This window comes from Trematomus bernacchii, unplaced genomic scaffold (genome assembly GCF_902827165.1).
Source record: "Trematomus bernacchii unplaced genomic scaffold, fTreBer1.1, whole genome shotgun sequence".
Taxonomy (NCBI): domain Eukaryota; kingdom Metazoa; phylum Chordata; class Actinopteri; order Perciformes; family Nototheniidae; genus Trematomus; species Trematomus bernacchii.
The window spans coordinates 2815964-2836962 of record NW_022987727.1 but is presented as its reverse complement, the minus strand read 5'-3'; the positions used below and the strand labels follow the sequence as shown (position 1 = coordinate 2836962).

Below are 20999 nucleotides of genomic sequence, written 5' to 3'. Positions count from 1 at the left end.
TATTATCCCTGGCACTGCATGGCTGAATACAAGAGCAGTAATACGAGCAGCCGGACCCTCGATCCAGACTGTTTTCAGGCAGGAAAAAAGAGGACAGAGGGAATGGATAGAGGACAGGAAGGAGGAGGGGGGGGGGTACAATAAAGGAATGGTCATAATCCTCAGAGAGAGGTGAAGAGGGAGAGAGGGAGGGAACAGAGCAGGAGGGAGGGAGGCAGGCAGGCAGGCAGAGAAGAAGGGTGATGTCACCTCTAACAGACAGCCAATGAGAGTCAGGGAGGGAGAGAGAGAGCGGCCGGAGGAGGGTGTGTTTTTCTATCACTGCAGCATCAGCAGAGAGGAGTGGGGCACAATCAATTTCATAGAGAAGCGGAAGAAAAAGGCACAAGTAGATAAGGAAGACGTGGGGGAAAAGAAGCAAGGAGTTGCTAGAGGACAGCAGCATCACTGAGAAGGTAAGAGGATATTAAGTGATTAGGCAGACAGTTTGTCATTAAACAGGATGAGAGCGGGGGAAAGCTGGTGAGCGGATTAATTAGGCTGTTAGGTGAGGTGGATTGTTATGGAAGCGCACCTTTCAGCACTGACAGTTAAACATGACAGTCTGGTTCATGTGGAGCACTTTAACAGCTCTTTATTTGAACATGTCTCCTCTTTGGCAGTTCTCTTACTATTCCCATCAGGTGTGCTGGTGTAAGGAAAACTAGGAAATTACAGCTATTTCAACACACTTGGTTTGAAAAACCTAGCAACTGAAAGATTTCAAAAACCTCCTTTATTTAATTATTTAATTGGTAGTGGGGGTTGTAATTTATCATACTTTAGTTATACTATTCTGTTACTTTGAACGGTAGAACATATTCTTTTGTATAGTAGCAGGTGTCATTGGTAACCTGTTGGATCACATTACTTTTATGGAAAATGCTTTTTCCTTTTTGTGCATTTATCGTGCTGCTTGAACATTCAGTGCCTTGCATGCAACAGGGTTTCCTTTGGCATTCATATTGAATACATAGGGATGCTGTGTGCCATTGTCCTGCCTCACTGAACCTGCCCCATATCACAAGACCGTTTTACTATCTGTTGTAATATGACATGTCTAAAGTTGAAATGTGTGTTTAGGGACAACTCAATCTAATTTAGATTTTTAATCTGAAGAAAAATGTAATTCAGTACCGCTGTGTATTGAGATCTACTTTTAATCTGTTGCTCTTACTATATGTTTATTGCAAAAATGTAAAGATAGCACACACCATTTCCAACCAAATGTGCAAATGTTTTATGCAAATGTACTTTGCATACTGTGCCTCTTTGCCATTCATGTTGCGTTCTGCATTTCTTTCCTGCAAACTGATGATAATTTATCAGGCAAATGATATGCTTTGGCTCTCCTCTTCCTTGCTACTTTAATATGAATATTCGTTTTCTCTGCACGTTCCCCTCCCCCAGCTAATAGCTGAGTGGCTTAATGTTAAGTACTGCCCATGATTGTAATTTGCTGCTACAATATTCATTGATGTGGAGGATGAAACTCATCTGAATGACCAGCACAGCGGAGGAGACCTCAACCATTTAGAGTCTACCGTTGAGTCTCCTGCAGCTGCAGTAGGGCTGTGTTGCCAGAGCAGGGTCACTTTAAACCATGAAGACAGTGAAGGAATCTCAAAAAGACCTGGGAGAGGGAAAGGAAGATAGATTCAGATATCAACAGGAGACAGAGTGAGAGAGATATTTATACGGAAGGAGATATCAGGGGAAGTGAAAATAAGGGTGGGGCAGCGCTCGCAGCAGACCGTGTGGAGGTGTGCCGCTGAAAAGGAGGCTCTCACCTGGCTGAGTGCCATACAGCTGCCTGCTGTCACCCTCTGTGGCCTGCTACACATCTGTTCTACCCAATGGCAGAACATAGACAATGTTCCACCAGTTGTGTTAATGATGTAGAAAACTGTATGGCCCCAAGCAGCTGCTCAAAGGCCGTAAGCTTGTTCCGTCTGTAGGTTGTCTCGGCATGTCTGGTGTTTTGTGGTTAAGTATATCTTCGCTCATAGCATGCACTCCTATCCTTAAGATATCAGCAGATATCCAAAAAGACCAGATGCACGAACAGTATGTCTGTGAGCTATGAGAATGTGTGCTATCGATGTGGTGAACTCCCTCCCTCCCTCCCTCTCTCCCTCTCTCTCTCTCTCCATGCCTTAGTAGCCGGCAGCCTGTCCCATATTAACCCAGTCAAGGGACGGAGGGGAGTGAAGGCACTATGCCTGACAATGACTTGTTACCATCTGTACAACATCCATAAACACACTGCACTGCACACATTCACACAATAGATCAAGATACAGCTGCTGCTGAAGAGGGCATGTTGGAGGGAATGAGTGTGTGTGCATCGTCTCCGTGGCAGCAAGGCCCCAGAGACCCACTGCTGGTCACATTATCATACTATTTAATGCAGTGGGCTTGTATAGCAGTGTCAGCCGGATCTCTAGACGGTGCTGGGAGCTGCTAGTGTAGCAGGGAGGTTGTTGTCGGAGTAGCTGGCTAGACTTGGAGTGTACGATTACACTCGCTACAGTATGGTGCAGAATGTAATCTCCCCTCGGACCAGGCTGGTTAATTGAGCTGTTCCTTCAAAGAGATGGATGGAAACAGGGATTTATGTGAGGAGAAAGGGACAGGGGAGAAAAAGCTGGGGAGGATGGTGTAAGCAACTAAAGAAGATGAAGAAGCTGTACTCCCTTTTGAAAGGCGAAGCACTTCCTTTAATGCGTGTTTGCTGCTATAGGTATTGAAGAGAATAGAGAGAGAGAGAGAGAGAGAGAGAGAAGGGGGGAGCAAGTAGGATATATAAAAGGGCAAGGTCACAAGGGAGGATGGGCTGTAGCAAAAGAAAGAACCAAAGAAATGAAAGGCGAAAAGATTAAAAGGGGGATTCTGATCATGATGGATGAAATTATTAGTGGCAAAAGCCGTGCAATGTAAGGTTGGATTTTATGCTTCCGCTCTATTCATTTTTATGGGATGATGATGTCAAAGACTGGCCCGTTTCCAAATGCCTTTAGTCCTGCAGTGGAGAGCTGGTGTTGTGTAGGAGGAGAGAAGTGATCTACTCTCTCAATCTGAGGAAGAGCAATGCTGCGCTGGCCCTTCGCTCCTAACCCACCTGTTATCGCCTCAGGCCACGTTTGCTAGTTATGATGCTCAGCAAACACAGATAGACCCACACACACACACACACACACACGTAAACACATCTGCACAGGCACAACTTCTGCACCACACACAAACAAACACTGCAGAGATCCTGTTGCAGTGCGCCAAATGAAAGATTCTCTAATGTTGCCTCCCTGGCCTGATTACTTAAGCGTCTGCTTCTGATCAAAGGACGCACTTGCCACTTTCTGGGGACTCAGCCATTGAAGCAGTGACGGGGTAAAATAAGGGTTAAGAGAGAGAACTATCTCTGAGACTGAAGTGTCAACAATATGTGTTTCATCTCTGATTTCCTTTTTATTCCCCTTTGAGAATAAAAGTTGTAAAGTGACGAACTCAAACTCGCGGATTCCAAGGCTTGTGAATGAACTCCCTTGTGTTATCCTACCAGTGTGTGTGTGTGTGTGTGTGTGTGTGTGTGTGTGTGTGTGTGTGTGTGTGTGTGTGTGTGTGTGTGTGTGTGTGTGTGTGTGTGTGTGTGTGTGTGTGTGTGTGTGTGTGTGTGTGTGTGTGTGTGTGTGTGTGTTGCATGTGCATCTTCAGGATGTTGTCAGTCCCCCCCCCCCCCCCCCCCCCCTCCCTTCCTGGGTGCAGCTTGGAGGTTGTTTGATTTAGTCTGTGCAGATGGGAGCCAGCCCACTGGGTGTCAAGTGGGGGATCGTGTAGACATGCTGTCAAGGTTTGGTGAAGAATACATTGTGGTGATTTAGGGAGCTAAGGGTCAGATAGATTGACAGGCCAGCCATGGGTAAATGATTATAGAGAATTGAGGAGGAGGGCAGGAGAAAGAAGGTGGAGCAAAAGGGAAGAATTACATTTGTGGAGGTGAAATGAGGCAGGCAGGGCAGGAACACCTAAAGATGGAAAGGATTGATTTAAAGAAAAGGCAGTGGGATGGTACAGACTTGGAGAAAAGATACATTTGTTATGGAAGATGAGACAAAGTGGAAGAAGACTGTCATGGCAATTTCTCCGGACCACCTTGTTCCAGTCATCATTTAAGAGTCCTGCTCTGTCCTCTTAGACAATCTTTCAATGTCCTTTTATCCTTTTACTGCCTCTGTTCTCGCCATGCAGTCCTTTGGTTGCCCGTGTCAGATCAGTATTCATGCAGTGTTGGACAGAAAAGCAGACATCGGGGTCTTAATCAAAATAATGACCGTGGCTGCTGTTAGCCTTCCCAGAAAGAGGCTCTCAGACAAAGACTCATAAATCTAACCCAGTTATACAATTGAACCTGTGAGATGAGGGCACAAATAGAGGCGTCATGTATGGAAATGAATTTAATTTGGCAGATTGAATTACCTTATTACAGCGCTCAGGAGTGATGGTATGAGAGAGGAGAAATTGTAGAATTCCACTGGGAGGCAAATATGATATTGGCGGTTAAAATCATCAAACTGGAACCCCATGGTGGATATTATTTGAAACTGAGACAGAAACTAATTAATGCCAAACCAATAACGAATAAGGCTGCCCAAGACATTGTAGACAATATCTCAAAACGGTGCAAATGGTGCAAAACTAAAAGGCAAATTCTGTGACTTTTCCACTTGGTTTAAAGGGGACCTATCATGCAAAATGCACTTTTGTACGTCTTTTATACATGAATATGTGTCCCCGGTGTTCCAGGGAACTCACCAAGTGTCAGAAAACACAACCCTCTCTATTTTCCTCCATACCCAAATCTCTAAAAAAGGGGCTGCAACGGATCTGATACAGACTGATCCAGATTTGAACACTGTCCTGACGTCAGGGCGGTGGCGCTACGGCTATTGGGCCAACTCCACCAATCAGGAGGAGACAGCCACGGCCATTGCCGTTCGAAAGTGCTGGAGATGTTGTAGTACATATGCCAGGCCTGTAAGTGGCGCTGTAGTCTGTGGCTTTCTTTCTCCCTCCCAGAGGCAAGCGTTTGCTCCCGCTGCTTTAATGCAATGCAATCCCTCCCCGTCGAGGCAAGCACTGTAATTCTCTCCGGTTAGTCCACCAGCAGATGACAAACACCCACCTCTCCGCCTCTTCCAAGGAACGAGGGGACCGTCCGGCAGAGTTTCAGTTTCAGTTACTTTCGCCGGTCAAGATGTCCGTTAAAGTTTCAATCTTCAAAATTAGAAAAGTGCCGGTCAAAGGTCTTCTTTGTTATTTATTGAGCTTTAAAACAAATGAATAACGACTCTATATAATAAAACACGGAGGACGGAGATCTCTTTTTCTCCCCCTCTTCTGACAGCCCAGCAGCTGATCAGAGCACGTCTCACCTCTCCTGCCGGGGGGGCGTGGTCAGCAGAATCAGACCCGTAGACAGCAAACAGCACATAGAGCGAAATGAGGCATGGCTAAAATGCATGATCTGTTTGGTATTTTGAAAACAGAAACGTATAAATATACCTTATATAGGTATGGCCCTACAATATATCATTTAAATATAGCATGATAGGTTTCCTTTAAATGAAAGAACCAGGCCTGAAAGAAGCAGAGCAATCACTCTACACATAAGAGTGGATTTGAATTAGGGTAGACACGAAAATCCATGTCTGACCTTCTCGTTGCTTCCTCGATACTTTGCATGTCCTTTTTAAGTCTCAAAATTATCTCTTTGTCTCAGTGAAAGAGAGAGAATTCCCCTCAGCGTCACTCCATCAGAAAGGCTTTATTGTCCACATCAGAGACTATACTTGGACTAAATTGACCCTCTGTGTGTTTCTCAACTGCATCTAAGAAGTGTTCTGTTGATGGACAAAGATGTTTCTCTGCACATTTGTGTGCGTGCATGACTCACCGTTAACAGTGGGCAGCAAAGGATGACCTCATGAATGAATTAACTTTACATCAAATGCCAATGTTGGGTTATTGCCTCTAGTCTGTGAAATAAAATGTCAAGTGTCAGATGGCCACTTTGCTGAGAGACAGTAAGTAGTCTAAGTCTAAGTTTAATGTCTTCTGGGTAAAATAGCTTCAAAATGAGGTAATTATGTACTACCCTTTCTGCCTCACACAAGGTTTTAATGCGTTTATCCTGCCTCTCATTCTTATCCTAATAAAGCTCCTTGTCGTTAAATTGAATACAGAAGCTTTTAGTTAATGCTAATGTTTTTGTTAAATCATATTGATTACTTTATCAATCATTCATCTTAACAGAAAATGTATTAGGAACCAATTTTACCAAAAGAGGAAACTAAAATAGAACTAAATATATTACTGTGGTTGTTATTATTATTAGTAGTAGTAGAAGTATTAGTAGTAATACAAACATATATTTTATATTAAGTAGAACAGCATATTTTCACCCTTAGTAAAAATGTCTTGATTTAAATCTGGTAAACCCTTTTTTTCTTTCTAACAATTGCTTTAAGGAGAACCTCTGCAGATGGCAGCAGGTGAAGGTTCCTCCTAAACACCATTATTCTCTCTATGGGAGCATTTAGAAATTCCAATATAGCAAATGTACTCTTATATCTCTAAGCTAATACATTGATCTCCTATATCAGGAGGTTTATTTGTAAAGAGCAACTGTGACCATGTTATGATGCCATTCTGGCTTTGATTACATTGCACAGGCTGTTTATTAAGGGGACATGACAGCATTGGTTTACTAATTTATTGATTTTTTGCTGAGAGGCCTGCTGCATTTTTAATGAAACTTGGGGGCAATATGTATCTCAGAGCTGATACTTCAGCAAGGTTGCTTTGCTCTAAGTTACATCATAGCGCTCTATTAAGTGTTCTTTTTCTTCAATACTGTTTGACGATGTCTCTCGTTGTCCTTGACATAGCTTTCATTCTAGCCCAGTTTTTTCCTTTGCCAATTACAAAGCAGTTGAATTCAGACATTCAATAGACAAACGCAAAAGCAGTGTTCTTGCCACCGTTCGTACTTACAGGTCTAGTTTTTGCAACGGTAGTTTTTGGCAGGCATGACTGAACGATTTGTTTCACCAGAGTTTAGGAAGTTCCTCTTAAAAAACATTCTGGCAGTGAGGCTCTATCACTTTCAAGTAGTTAAAAATGTTTGAACTAAACTGCAACGTTGAGACTCATGCATCACACATCAAAAGCACACCCAAGAGTTTACTGATCAAGACGATGTCCCCCAGAACTCAGCACAGAGTTTTGTGCCTCGGTTGTAAATGAATGAAGTCTTTAAATGCACTGATAAGATGGGAACACGTGTTGGTATGTTGAAGCCAACATACCAACACGTCAACACGACCAAGATGCATTGTTGTTTTTGAGGCATTAGAGTGTGCTAAATGAAATGATACTGCTTGACATTGATTGAGTGAAGTGTTGAACGACGGCGTGGTTTTCTGAATCCATCTAAAGGTTTATTTATTTGGAGTGTTTACGTTTAAGTATATCGATTTTCTTTCACTCGTCTCTTCCCACACTATATACCTATACACTTCATTTGAATGAACCATAACTGAAATAGATGGGGCGTGAAACACGAGCATCTACCCACACTTGAGCAGACGCAGTGGCCTCGAGTGCTACAGGTGATGTCCAGCAAACTCTGTATTTGTCTCCTCTGCTTGTCTTGATGATATTGTGACCGTAGATTTCTCGCAGGCCCTTTATCTGCTGTGTCAGCCATGATATATTCATTAGTGTTGGATTACACAGAGTGGGAGGGGATCAGGTTTTGAGTGGGCTGTAATCCCCATACACTGGCTAATTTAATCTCACCTACTGTGCCATCCTATTACACACTACACCCACCACATGTGTGCAGGGCGCTGGCTGCAGGAGGGCAGATGAGGGGCAGGCAAGGTTAAAACAGGGTAATGCCAGACAAAAGGCAAGGAGACAAAGAGGGAGGAAAGAACTACAGTGGAAACAATGGATTATGAGCAGCGGGAGAAGGATTCAAGTACGGAGAAGGAACAGGAAATGTCAGGGAGTAAAGAAATGTCAAAGACAAACCACTTGTGCTCTTTATGTCTGTTTTTCATGAGTAACAACAGTCAGTACAATGGGAAGCTTCGAGTGCGCTGCCATGTCCTTCAGAATGTAAGGACATTTGTTGCATATCTTTTATCACTTATATGTATGTAAACTGTGTATTTTTGAAATGTCATAAATTGTGAATAATTTCTTTTTGGCATTTTAGCTTGTATTGAGATTGACAGTAGAGATGGACAAGAAACACAAGTAGAGAGAGAGGGGTACAAAAGAAATGTACGACCCTAAGACTTTTTCTCAATCGATGTGAGCTGTAGAAAGCCTCAGATGATCTTATTATATCCTTGTCTTTCTCATTATCACCACCATAATCATTATTGGCAAATCATGTTGTGTATAATATTTCCCCTGATCTTTTTTGTCAGTCTGTGCTTTCTATGCCACTTATTTATTTTTTATTTAATAGAAAAAAGGTATTTCAGTTAAGAGGTCTGTCCAGTGTCCATTCTGCCAAGTATATTTTGGGATGCCACCCCATCTCATTATATTCATTTGGCCATGTTGCAAATAATGTGCATGTCAGCGAGATCATACACAGTTAAGTAAGGGTTTATATTATAACCTAATCTGCTTCTTCTTTACTAGTTATGACCCACATCCCTCTCATCCTCTCCTTTTATCTGCTCATAGCCAGAATAAATCAGGCCACGCTAACTTGCTACACACTCCTCTCTCTGTCTACCTGAAAAACAAATCTGTGAATCTTTTCTTGTTAGCCTCTTCTCAACACAGACTTTTAAATCAGATTGGTGTTGGAGTTGTTTGAGTTTGCTCCCTGAATTGATCAGAGGTAATTGGGCATGGCGCTACAGAGAGCCTCACACAGTGCCCGGGCCGCACTAATGAGACTCTATATTTAGCTATAAAACCGTCTGTTTACATCAGACATCGTTTCTCTGCTTCACAGCGGGAAAATTGAGCAATTGTGTTTTTGTGGCCAAACGTGTAGGGTGCAATTTCGTGTAGCGATTTCTGTAAACCACTGAAATCTACGCTGAAGAGAGGACCGACTGATGTAGCAGGAAGCGATAAGGAGACATGGGGTGAGGCTTCTAGTTAATACGAGGCAAACATAAAAGGAACAATCCCCAAGAGAAAACACAGAAGCAACAAGAAGGAAAAATAGATTTATACCAGGGTGCAGATGTCACATCGGGGGAAGGGGGGGAGATGAAGAGAAAAAATAATATGAGCAGTAAAGAAACCCCGTGAAGATAAAGAGAGAATCAGGAGAGAATAGACAGAAGGCCCAGACAGTGTAACAAGCTTAAGGAGGTAATTATACACAAAGCAAAGACCTCATCCTCCAGGCCTTACACACTCGGGTGGGGCAGGGGAAGCAGGAGGGAAGGTGGAGACACTGGGAGAGAAGGAAAGGATTTTTATTAACAGTAACCTTTAATAATGTTTATTGCTCCATTAAATAATGATCCTGCCACGGGTGACGAACAGGAAGTGTGAGAGTGAGGAGGTTTAGATGGGAGGACAATGTGGGAAGAGATACGAGAGACAGAGGGAGAGGGAGAGGGAGCAGAGAGACACGGGAGGGGAAAGGACAAAGATCCTGTAGTGATTAAAATGTCACCGTGTACAGAGGCAGATGCACACCTGTCAAGCATAACACACACACACACACACACACACACACACACACACACACACACACACACACACACACACACACACACACACACACACACACACACACACACTGAAATGACAGTATAAAATGTGTTCGGCTGGGATGACTTTATTTTCCATAAGTTCCATATATCATCCATCTTTATGCGTCCTCGTAACTCTTCCCCTCTTTTTCTCCCCCCATGCCTTCTGTCTTGCCATTCCTTCCTTCTGCCTCTCCGCCATCCAGTAGTCCAGACAGTGTGTGTTTTATATATGAGTGTGTAGTGAGCCCTGCACGCGGTTCAGAGGGGGACGAACAATCCAACAGTAAATGTTAGTGACAGGGCTGTTACTAGCCGCGTGGCCGCCACACACTTCCTGTGTTTTCGGCCCCTCAGCCAGCCTGTGAGACCCGTCCGCCTACACAAGTGTCACAAAAGCTGCTTTCTCTTTTCAGCTAAAATAAAGAAAAGCAGACTCAGAGGTGTTTGAAAAATGTTGTCGTGTAAAAGCTGTATTTGTTGGCTCGTGCTTGCTTGCTGTGTGGGTGTCCTATATAGGAAACAGCACTATCAGCATTTTGTTTTGCTTTCACAGGATGTAGACGATTTAGATATATGATAGTGGCAGTGTACTAGAACATTGCCACTGATCTATTCCTCCATGAGAAGGTGTGTCTATCTGTTGCTTCTATGACTGTTGGAGAATACACAAGGGTATCAACAGCTGGCTGCAAGCATCTTTGTTTAGTGTGTGTCTACAGTATAGATGTGGATTGTCAGACCTTGTTGGCCTAACTCTCTATGAAGCACTCATTAGCTGGTAGTTTAGCCGCAGGGTAAGGTCACACCAGCTTCCTCTGCATCCCTTTGGCGACTCTCGGTATCTGCTTTTCTTCTCTCTTGATAGAATTGGGGCCTAACCCTTTCTGTCATCTCATAACTGAAGCAAAACGTGAGGAAAGAGAGATGATATTGCAGTGGAGTTGTGTTCACAGCTGGGGCTTCAGTGTGAGGGCAATAGGAGGAAGAGAAGGATATAGGAAAGATGATGCAAGAGGCGCAGTGAAGCTCTGCAAAACAATATAAATAAAGAGCATATGAAACAGCCTCCTCACCTTTATGTGCCTATTCACACTGTCTGCCTCCTTGAATAGATAATATAAAGCCAGATATACTTGTCACTCCCTTTATCCGTCTGACAGCAGATGACGCACAGACACACACTGATGCAAACACAGGCGGGATGGAACAGGTTGTTTACTCTCTTTCATATTGCGCCTGGCTGGAAATTGCTGCGCGTTCTGGAAAATGTCACGTCCTTGATCTCTTTGCACCACTGGTGCGTAGAGGGGCCTGAGCTGTGTAGACATGTGAGGAGGGGGATTTGCAGAGACAGGGGTCTGCAGCAGAGACGGGGCTGCGCGCCTCAGATAACAACTGCAGCCTTTGATGGAGCCCGGCCCTCCTCTGTTGCAGAGCACTAGCCGCTCCGCCTCAAATAGATCGCTGCTGCGGACTCCATTGGTAATGATTGGATTTAGTTACAGAGCAGAAATGGTTTGCTGATGATAATGATAACAGATGTGATGGGAGTTAGTCAGCCACTTAGGGTCTAAGGATTGTATCGATGCTGTGCCAGCCCGCAAATTTCCCCTCAGACTGCACGGCCTCTCTCAGGGTTGATAAAAGTTGATGGCAGAGGTTGATAGAATGCTACCTGTAATTGCATTGCGCTTGATGTTGGCTGGGAGGTTGTAATGATGATGTAGTGTAGCACAGATAAAAAAAACAGTGCTTCATAAGCTTCTCTCTATAGGGGAGGAGAAGAAGACTGGGAGGGAGGGGTGAGCTAAAAGAGTTCAGGTTGAGGAAAAGAGGAGTTTCATACTCGTATGAGTTTCGAGAGACAATCAGCAGGGAGCAGAGAATAGAGAACAGAAGTGAAAGAGATAGAAGAGCGCAAACAGACTTTCAGCAAAGACGACAGTCAGGAAGGAGGAAGTCTTTCAAGTGTGGGGAGCATGTAGACATAACAGGGGAACTGGAGAAAGCCAGAGATGGGGAAAGAGCAAGAGATGCTGGAGACGGGAGATGAAGGTAAAAGTATAAAGTACAGAAAGATAGAGGGAGAGAGAGAGGGAGGGAGGGAGGGAGGAAGAGAGGGAGGGAGAGAGGGAGGAAGAGAGGGAGGGAATAGGGGGATGGGGTGAGGAGGATGAACATGTCTGAGGGGGAGGGGAGAGAAATATTTTCTATGTGCGGCTGAGCTGGAGTCAGGAGGTTGTCATGGTGATAGCAGGGTGAGGAAAGGGAAGGGAGGCAGGAGTATTGACACCTATCCCTAGACACCCCTCACACACACGGACACATTCTACAACAAACAAAATAAGTCATGCATAACAATACTGACCTGTCACATCCTAAGCAAACACACACACTCACTTTCTCACACAAACCCACCCACGCACGCACAGGTGGTTCGTACTAAGCAGAGATGTTTGAGGCTAGGAAGCCACATCACCATGCAAACTCTGTCTTTTATCCTCACTCAGCCCTATTTGAATGGCAGGCAAATCCCCTTAAACTGACTTGTCTTGCCAGACAATTACATGAACCAACCTTCAGTCTGCTGCTGAGTGTGTATGTGTGTTTATTTGTGTGTGTGTGTTTGGGTTTGAGCGACAGTGTGTGTGAGGCTTCACGTATCCGACCGTTGCGGTTTTCCTGAGTGTGTTGATGAGAGATGAGAGAGGCAGAAACAAGCTGATGTAGAGACAAGCAGCAGCTCCACTGTGGCACTGTTTTCTGAGACAGTGCACACACTTATATAATAATAGTTTCTGTTTCTATATTGATTTTTCTAACACAAAACTTGTACAAAACAAAAGTGTTTAGAACAGCAGATGGTAAGTCCTATATGAAAATATGTGAATTACTTTGATCTATTAGTAGAGAGCATGTTATTTAGATGATTTAACTCATGGAAACTGTACGGATATTTGGAGTTCTAAAAGTCTGATTGATAATATCTTTAATTTAGCTAAATAAATCTGATAGATTGACTTGTCATTGCCGTGTGGCGGGAATCTGCGAAGCGTAAAAGAAAAAACAGTAAAGTGCAAACACAGCAGAAAAAAAAAAAGATTTGCAACTTGAACAACAAACAAATCAATCAAAAACAACAGAGTGTTAGCGTTCATATAAAAAGTGGTTTTCCTTCCCTTCTAACAGAAGATCGAGTGCCGGAGGGTGGAGGTAAGTAAGACAAATTGTCCCACAGTTTATGACACTGTGATCATTTTTAAAAATGTCGTTGTTCCTCATAGCTCCTTCTCTTGTTACCACACACCTCACTCTTCTTTTTCCACTCTGAATTCACTCAATAGACATTAACTAGCTGTTTAGAGGGGTTACATCTCCTGGCTCGTCCCCAGAAGCCTTTGTATTTGATTAGATGAGAAGCACTTAAGGGGAAGTGCTGCTTCTGCAACTTTTAACAAAGTTAATGGGATTGCCAAGAAGCCGTTGTTTGGCTTTGTTAATTATTCGGCAGACGTGAATCACCTGGCACTGTGAGCTGTTTTTCTCTGCTGCGGTCCATTAACTGAAGACAGGTTATGCTAGCACTATTTAGACAACTGTTTTTTTTTTAAATATTTCTCATTCTGCATTGCTTTGTTTAATATAACAACTGTGGCAGTGCTTTTTGTAAATGGATGTAAGCATGTTTGAAGCATATGGCTTTCAGTCATTTCATGTGTGGCTGCTTTATGCCACAGCATCAGACTAGAACACATGCAGCCTCTTTCCCACAGTCGTTTAGCCACTGGGGCCATTCTATGCAAATGTGTTAGCAAAGCACTATGTGTGACCTTGCTCTGCCAGCAGCTCATTTCCCTGAAGGGGTGGAAAAGACAGGATTATATCAAACCTAAGGAGACCCCGGCAATTGTTCCTGGCAACTTCTAAATCTTAGCAATAAGCCATCTGCAGGGAAACTTGCCACTAAAAAAAAATCCCCTTATTGAAATATAATTTAAACAACATATCCGTGGTTAGGTTTTTTTAGATTCTTCATTAAGAGTGTTTTTTTTTTCCCAGAGACATTAGTATCACATATGTGTAACCTGTTGTGCTGAAGGTCGCAGGTCACGTATACACCCCGCCCCTCTCCTCGGGGTGTGGCGTGCATGTAGTCCCTGCGGAGGAGACCACGTGTCCTTGCGTGTCACACGAGTCGCTGGCAGCTGAGTCCTCCAGAGCTGTACGGGCCACTTATTACCTGACCCCAGGGACCCCCCCCCCCCCCACCACCTCCTCCTCTCTGTCTGCAGGATGACTGACTGCACAGCCCCTCCTCAGATATCCCCACCTGCAACAGCCCTAACAGACCTACCCCCCCCCCCCCCCCCCCCCACCTGCACACTTGATGCAACCCAGACCCACACACATATGCTCCCCTTCACACCCGAGGCTCATCAGATAACCCTAAGCACTTCAGTCTACTTTTTGAGCTTATGCAGGTTTATCTTCTGCTGCTTTTACACCGTGAATGCATGGATGACTTCAGAACAATGCGACCTGAATCCCAAAAATAAAGTCATGTAAATGTATGTTATGTTTTATGCCCCAACACATATGCCATGATAAAGTTATGCCAGCATGTGTTTCAGTGGCTGATTTCCCCCTGGCGCTGTTACTGTTTGTGTTGTTGTAGCTGGTTTGTCATCTCCAACAGTGTTAAGCTGCTGCATCTGGTTTCAGGGCTAACACTGATAGATACTATACTGATGTCAGCTTCTTTTTAACTGGCCTGCCTGGCTCCAGTTTGATCCCCAAAGGCTTTGCTAGCACACACACATAAAATCTCCCTTTTACCCGTCTGATCTGCCTCTAATTTTTCTCTCCAAGGGATGAATGGCTGCATATAAACACGTTCACTGAAAGATCTTCTCTGAGCTTCGCTTCACACAAACAGCATAATTTCTTTCACAAAGGTAGAGGAAAAAGAAGAATGTGGCAGTGAAGGTCAAAACGCACATCCAATAAGAAGAAAAACACAAGCGAGGCTGTTAGGTCCGGAGGAACAGGAGAAAAGGGGAGAGGCTGACTGGGAGAGATAAAGAGAGGGAGAGGAAGCGCAGGCTGTAGGAAGCAGGAAGCAAGGAGGGGGAAGAGAGAAGGTCACTCCTAATAGCTCTTCCACGTCATTTCATAATGTCATAATTGCTCCTATTTACTCGCGCTAACGCCATATTTAGTGTATGGACACTAAACCATTCCGTAAACAGTTTGTGTTTCTCATTGCATGTTTTTCCTGCACACAGAGTGCATAACAATGTGCCTGTAAGGGTGTGTGCAGTGTGCATGGGGGTGCTTGTATGCATCACATCTTATATCTTCTGCTTGACACGGAGGGTGTGTCCGTAATTACTGCGCTTTGTGCAGCAGGCACAGAATCTGACTGATGCAGCTGCTAATGTAGCAAATGAGACTCACAGGCAACAGTAGCAGGGGAAAGATGGGTTGTGTGGTTTTGTGTACATACAGTGAACATAGAATACACATGGTTAACAATCCGTATACATTTTTGTATATAATTTGATTTGTGTCTTTGTGTATTTTTCCAATGAGACCGAACAGTCTGTTTTCTTTCCATATTGATTGTGATTACAGGTGAATTGAAAGGAAATTAAAAAAGAGATTCAATATTGCAGCACTGCCCACATGTTGTGTCCAGATAACATTGGCATTACAAAGTCAACAGTCTTGATTTAATCTGCAAAACACACAAACCTTCCATTTTACTCCCTTATGTGTATTTTTCCTTTCTGTTTATTGATACCATTCATCCCCATTTCCTTTGAATAACTGACTGACAGGCAAGCCATAAGCACATTACCTTATCAGTTGTTGGCTTAAGTGAGCAGCAGCTAACATGCTAGAAGCAGAGAGAGCTAGAGGCGGCACTCCATCAGCAAGACCAGCTCCATTAGCTGACAAGAGAGATTAGCTGACCCGCTGACACACAGGCTGATCTCTGCTGATACACACTGCAACACACATGGACTCATGTACACACAAACCCACTCACATGCAGGGAATCTGATACACTATTACATTAGGGGTAACACCCCTGATTTTGATCGTTACAGAGCTTTTACTGGTCAGAGATCGCATATCAGGATCGCTTTTCACATCTGCCATGCTTTATGCTTTTTGTTCTTTTCCAACCCGCTTATTTTTCTCGTGTTTTTTTTTACGTCCTATGAATTTTTCAGACTTTTTGGTTGTTGACTTAGTTGTCAATCCCCCCCTTTGATCTCCCGCCGGTGTTGGCCTTCTTTCTCTCTGTCAGTTTTCCTTCATCCGTCCTTCCCTCCATCTACCTCTCCTCTCCTTCTTCAGCCCTTACGGATGTCTTAATGAGTCCACTCCCTTCTGCTTCAATTATTCACCACTTCTTATATTCTACCATTCTACCATTGTGTCTTAAGGGGAAAAACATCAATAAATAAATCACGCCAGAGGTAGCTTCTTTTGTAGTCCTGGTAAGAGGAGGGGTGATTGGTGTACAGAGGAAAGATGTTTGTCGAGGACTTTGGGAATCTTGTACTTTCAGTTGGATGCGTCTGTAAAGGATTTCACGTTATACATTTTTAAGTAACTTAAACACTTTCTGCCAAGTGAGGTGTCATGGATGTCAACATGTCGGTTTAAGAATGCGTAATATTATAGATGTTAAGACTTCCAGTATTTGTACTGTAATTACACATCAATGTGTTTGAATGCATGTGGTGTGTGTGTGTGTGTGTGTGTGTGTGTGTGTGTGTGTGTGTGTGTGTGTGTGTGTGTGTGTGTGTGTGTGTGTGTGTGTGTGTGTGTGTGTGTGTGTGTGTGTTGGAGGGATGGCCTAAGAGTGTTTGGCAGCAAATGAGTGATCGTATGTACGTGCGTGCGCATATGTAAGTGATATTGCAAACCCGTTAGTGTCCATGTGTGTGAATAACTGAATTTGTATGTACAAGGGGGGATGCTATGTGGAGACCCTGTTGTCATGGTAACCAGGATAGAAGGAGAGTGGGCGGTTGCCCTTACGGCTCCTCTGACAACCTTTATTTTCTCCAGCTTTGTGTCACTCCAATATTAAACCCTAACCCTTGACACAACAAAGGGGGTGGGGGGTAAGGTGAGGTCTTTGAAAGACGAGCAAGATTTGGAAAACAGGGCGTGATTTCTATTGCAGCCTATTAAACTAGTGGGAGTCGCTACGCATCTAACCGCAAAGCTTATGCTAATAGTGGTATTGATAAATGCGCTGTCTGTGTACCCTGATGCCGGATAAGCTGCATAGCTCTGCAGCCTTTTCTGCTGGTACATTTCCATATGCAGTTGACCATGGATCATCGATCTTGAAACACATGCTATTTGGCCTTTTAAACAAAGACCACCGGCGTGAGGAAGATATTGGTTTCCCACTGTGCTGTGAGGCTAATTTTCCATTAAAGTTGCAAATATTGAATTAATCGGCCTCAATGCCTTTTGTCCGAGCCACAGTGAAAGGCGTTTAGGAAGAGGGGAGAGGAAGGGGGGACGAGGAAATGTTCTGTGAAAAGTGATCGGAGGGGAATTGAAGAAAGCTTTTAGTGTCAGCTGCCAAGGGGGCAGCATGAGGAGAGGAAGAAGACTGATAAAAAGGTGACAGGAAAATGGGCACAAATGGGACAGTTCTTATTATAGGGGCTTGGCTCTTAAGAAGAATATGTGAGAAAGAAATGCAATCTTCACGGCGGTGAATGATGAAAGACATATGTGTGTTAAAAAAGTGAATTGTGGAGTGGAGCAGAATCAGGTAGCCAGTATTATTTCACATGATTTGTGGTATTTTTCTGCTGTAGCGATAAAGTGGGTCTGAGACTTGTCTCACTGCAACAGGCTCATGCATAAAGTATGACCCTGCCACAGAGAGGAAGAGGGGGGGGGGGGGGAGTGAAGGAGAAAATCAGACAGTCTCACAGGCGACGACAGGTATAGATGGACAGCATCACTATTGGTCCAAACCAAATCCACGGCGTGGCTTGAGAATGAATTATGGATTTGGGAGAATTTAGGGCAAATTGTGCCGACAGGAAGGGGATCTCTATGAATAATTCACTCAGTAGGGGGCATGATCATCTACCCCCTACCAGCATCACCTTGTTTCACAGCCCCCCCCCCCCCCCCCTTCCTCACTTATACTATCCGTTGACCCTTATAATGTCTCACTGCATTCATCCTGTAATGCCTATCAGACCATTTCTCCTTGTGAGTGTTTTCTTTGTTTATGTCTAAATCACTCCATCTTCCCTCTGTCTGTGCGTCCGTCTCTTTTCAGTCTGATGTTTCTTCAGACAGACGAACCCTGGGGGAGAGTCGGGGGTAAAGGGGGGCATGTATTCATTTATTTTTCTCCCCCCTCCTTCCGTCCTGCGTTCTCGCCCCCTACACATCTTCACAGCTGGAGGTAGTTAATATTTAAAAGCAAGGCATGACAGGACACAAGACCTGCACACATGTTTGAACATACACGAGAACACACACACACACAACCACACACACATAATCATACACGCACAAATCCAGTCGAGCAGCACATCTGATGAAAGTAAAGAGAAGCTTTTACAATTCATATTTGCATGACTCACCGTGTTGAGAGAAAATATACCAGGCTACATTCATCAACATAGCAGCTCCTCACACGGATACATGAGGACATGAAGCAAACAGTAAAAGTCTCTCATGTATATGTGGGTGGTTGGCACGGTGGGGATTAGAGTATGTGTGAAACTCCAAACATGATTTGACTCTTGAGGTTTGATCTTGTCTCTCCTCCCCACCCTCCTCCACTGATAAGAGCCTATTCAGCATTCAAAGTCCTTGGCAACACCCAACATGTCTACTTAATGCTAATTACTACATTTTGCAGAGAAAGGAAGGGTGCAATTTTCGATCTAATGGATGACAAGGGGGGTACACACTACAATAGCAACAGCAATTAAATTCTACTAATGATAGCAACACTCACAGCATACTACAAAGTGTTTGGGTTATTCTTGTTTTTTGTAAGCAAAACGCCTCTAAGCATGAAAATCATGAATAATTGAAAGTGTTGCAAAATTGACTTGGTCGATTTGGCTCGTTTGATACATGGCCTGTTGGCGGCTAATTTTCTGCAGTCAGGCTTTTTGTGGAAAAAACGAAACTACCACGCCCTCAAATCTCAACGCAGCGATGCTCACTCTACAATCATCGCGTGATTGAACGACATCTGAGGCGCCAGTTGACATCCCAGTGGTGATAATAGTTTTTAAAAGCACTCTGAGACACTGTGGCGGGTCATCTCAGCCCAGCTGCAAACAGCAATCGCAGGCGTGACCTTTGACCCTGTCCAATGAAGCAGGTAACAGGGCTGGGATTGGATCGCTGACAGCTGCACAGCGGACACCCTGAAGAAGTGAAATCAGGCATCTGCTTCGATGTCAGTGACTCTCACCCCTGTGATAATGGAGCTCCACGAGGCTCCATGCCGCGCACACACAGCTTGGAAGTGTGTGTGTGCGATTGTGTGCTTGCGTGTCAGGCCACATCAGTCTGTGCCATCATCATGTTTGGGTGACTGGGTCAGCCACACTACATGGCAACCTTCCATGCCACTTCTCTCTTCCTCTCTCTATCTCTCTCTCTGTCGATTGCCCCTCCCAGCCCATTATAGTGTTCCCCTTTACTGCTCACACTCAACAGGACTGCAATATTCTTTGGCAAGGTCTACTTCCTGACTGAGGCCCACTGGACCATGCCCTTTTATCAGTCTGATCCTCTCTGTCAGACCGCTTGAGGTCTGCTGTCCTTTCTGTCGATCTCTCCATGCATTTCAGTTTTCTTTCTGTTACTGCCCGTGAGTGTGCACCTGAGTGTGTGTGTGTGTGTGTGTGTGTGTGTGTGTGTGTGTGTGTGTGTGTGTGTGTGTGTGTGTGTGTGTGTGTGTGTGTGTGTGTGCGTGTGCGTGTGCGTGTGCATAAGCAGTACAATCCCTTGGTGAATTGTGATTGGCGGCATGACAACTGACGGCCGCCACATCATTAATCAGCGCCCTGCTTTGCTCCACTTGGCTTTCCTTCACAGTCTCTTTGGGGGGGGGGGGGGGGGCACTGATAGGCAAGCTCCCACCTTAGATCACATTAACACAAGTACTAATACCCTGACTAGCCCCGCTTCATTCATCTGCCTCTAATGGCATTTGGGAGAGCCTGGTTTAAGACCGGATCACAGTAATTGGCCCCCTGTCTCCCGAGAACAACAACCACTAAAGCGGCTGATAAAAAGCACAGTAAAAGAAGAAGAGAAACAAAAAGAAAGTCAACAGATTATGCACACTGATTGGAAGAGCTTGCACATGTGTGTGTATGTGTGGGAGAGGTTGGATAGGATTAGCGTCACAGCTGTCAGCCTTTGTCATCCCTCTTCATCCCCTCCTTCCATATGCCTCCACTCCTCCCATCACCTCTCACCCTCCCTCATCCACTCCATCCCTCTCCTCCCTCACCTCCACTACTCTCTCTACTTCAAACCCACTTTTCCTCTTTATCTTCCCCTTCGTTCCTCCGCCCACTTCACCCCTCCTTCTTCCGCCTCTTTATGTTCTTGTTGTGCCATTCTTCTGACAAACCAAGCAAGTTAGTGTAATGGCTCATTTCATCCTAATGATGTTAGTTTAAACTGCTTTATTAAAGGCTCCGCTCTTGTTTGGACTTTCACTTCCCCTACTTTGGCTCTGATGATGTACACAAATCCCATATTCCTGCTGATGAACACATTGTTCCTAAGGTGTTTTTTACTGAGTGACATGAACACATCCCCTGTAATTAACTGGTCAGATAAAAGAAATTAATGATAATCTCTCCATCCTCCTCTCAGCCTCCACTCTTCTCCATCGTCTTACTCTCCTCTGTTCTCTGACCTCCCCCCCACTCTCCAAGGTCGGCCATCTCTCTGCTGAGGCGTTGCCAACAAACAGTGGTGTGCCGAGCCAGAACTCTTTCAATCAGACTGCCATTACTGCAGGGCTGCCAAATAAGCATCCTCTCTCTATTATCGCCATTTTCTTTTCTCTCACATGTACGTCTTAATCAGGGAGGGCTGTAACAGTTCTTTGTGTGTGAT

The 20999-nt window shown here is 44.4% G+C and overlaps 1 protein-coding gene across 1 annotated transcript in view; it reads left to right on the top strand.

The window, feature by feature from the left end:
• The first annotated feature begins 319 nt into the window (after positions 1-319).
• The window catches only part of l1cama (L1 cell adhesion molecule, paralog a), a 44209-nt gene continuing 23529 nt past the window's right edge, over positions 320-20999 (top strand). Inside the window, 1 exon segment of the mRNA XM_034144605.1 lies at positions 320-455. The gene's annotated coding sequence lies outside the window, so the exon portion shown is untranslated.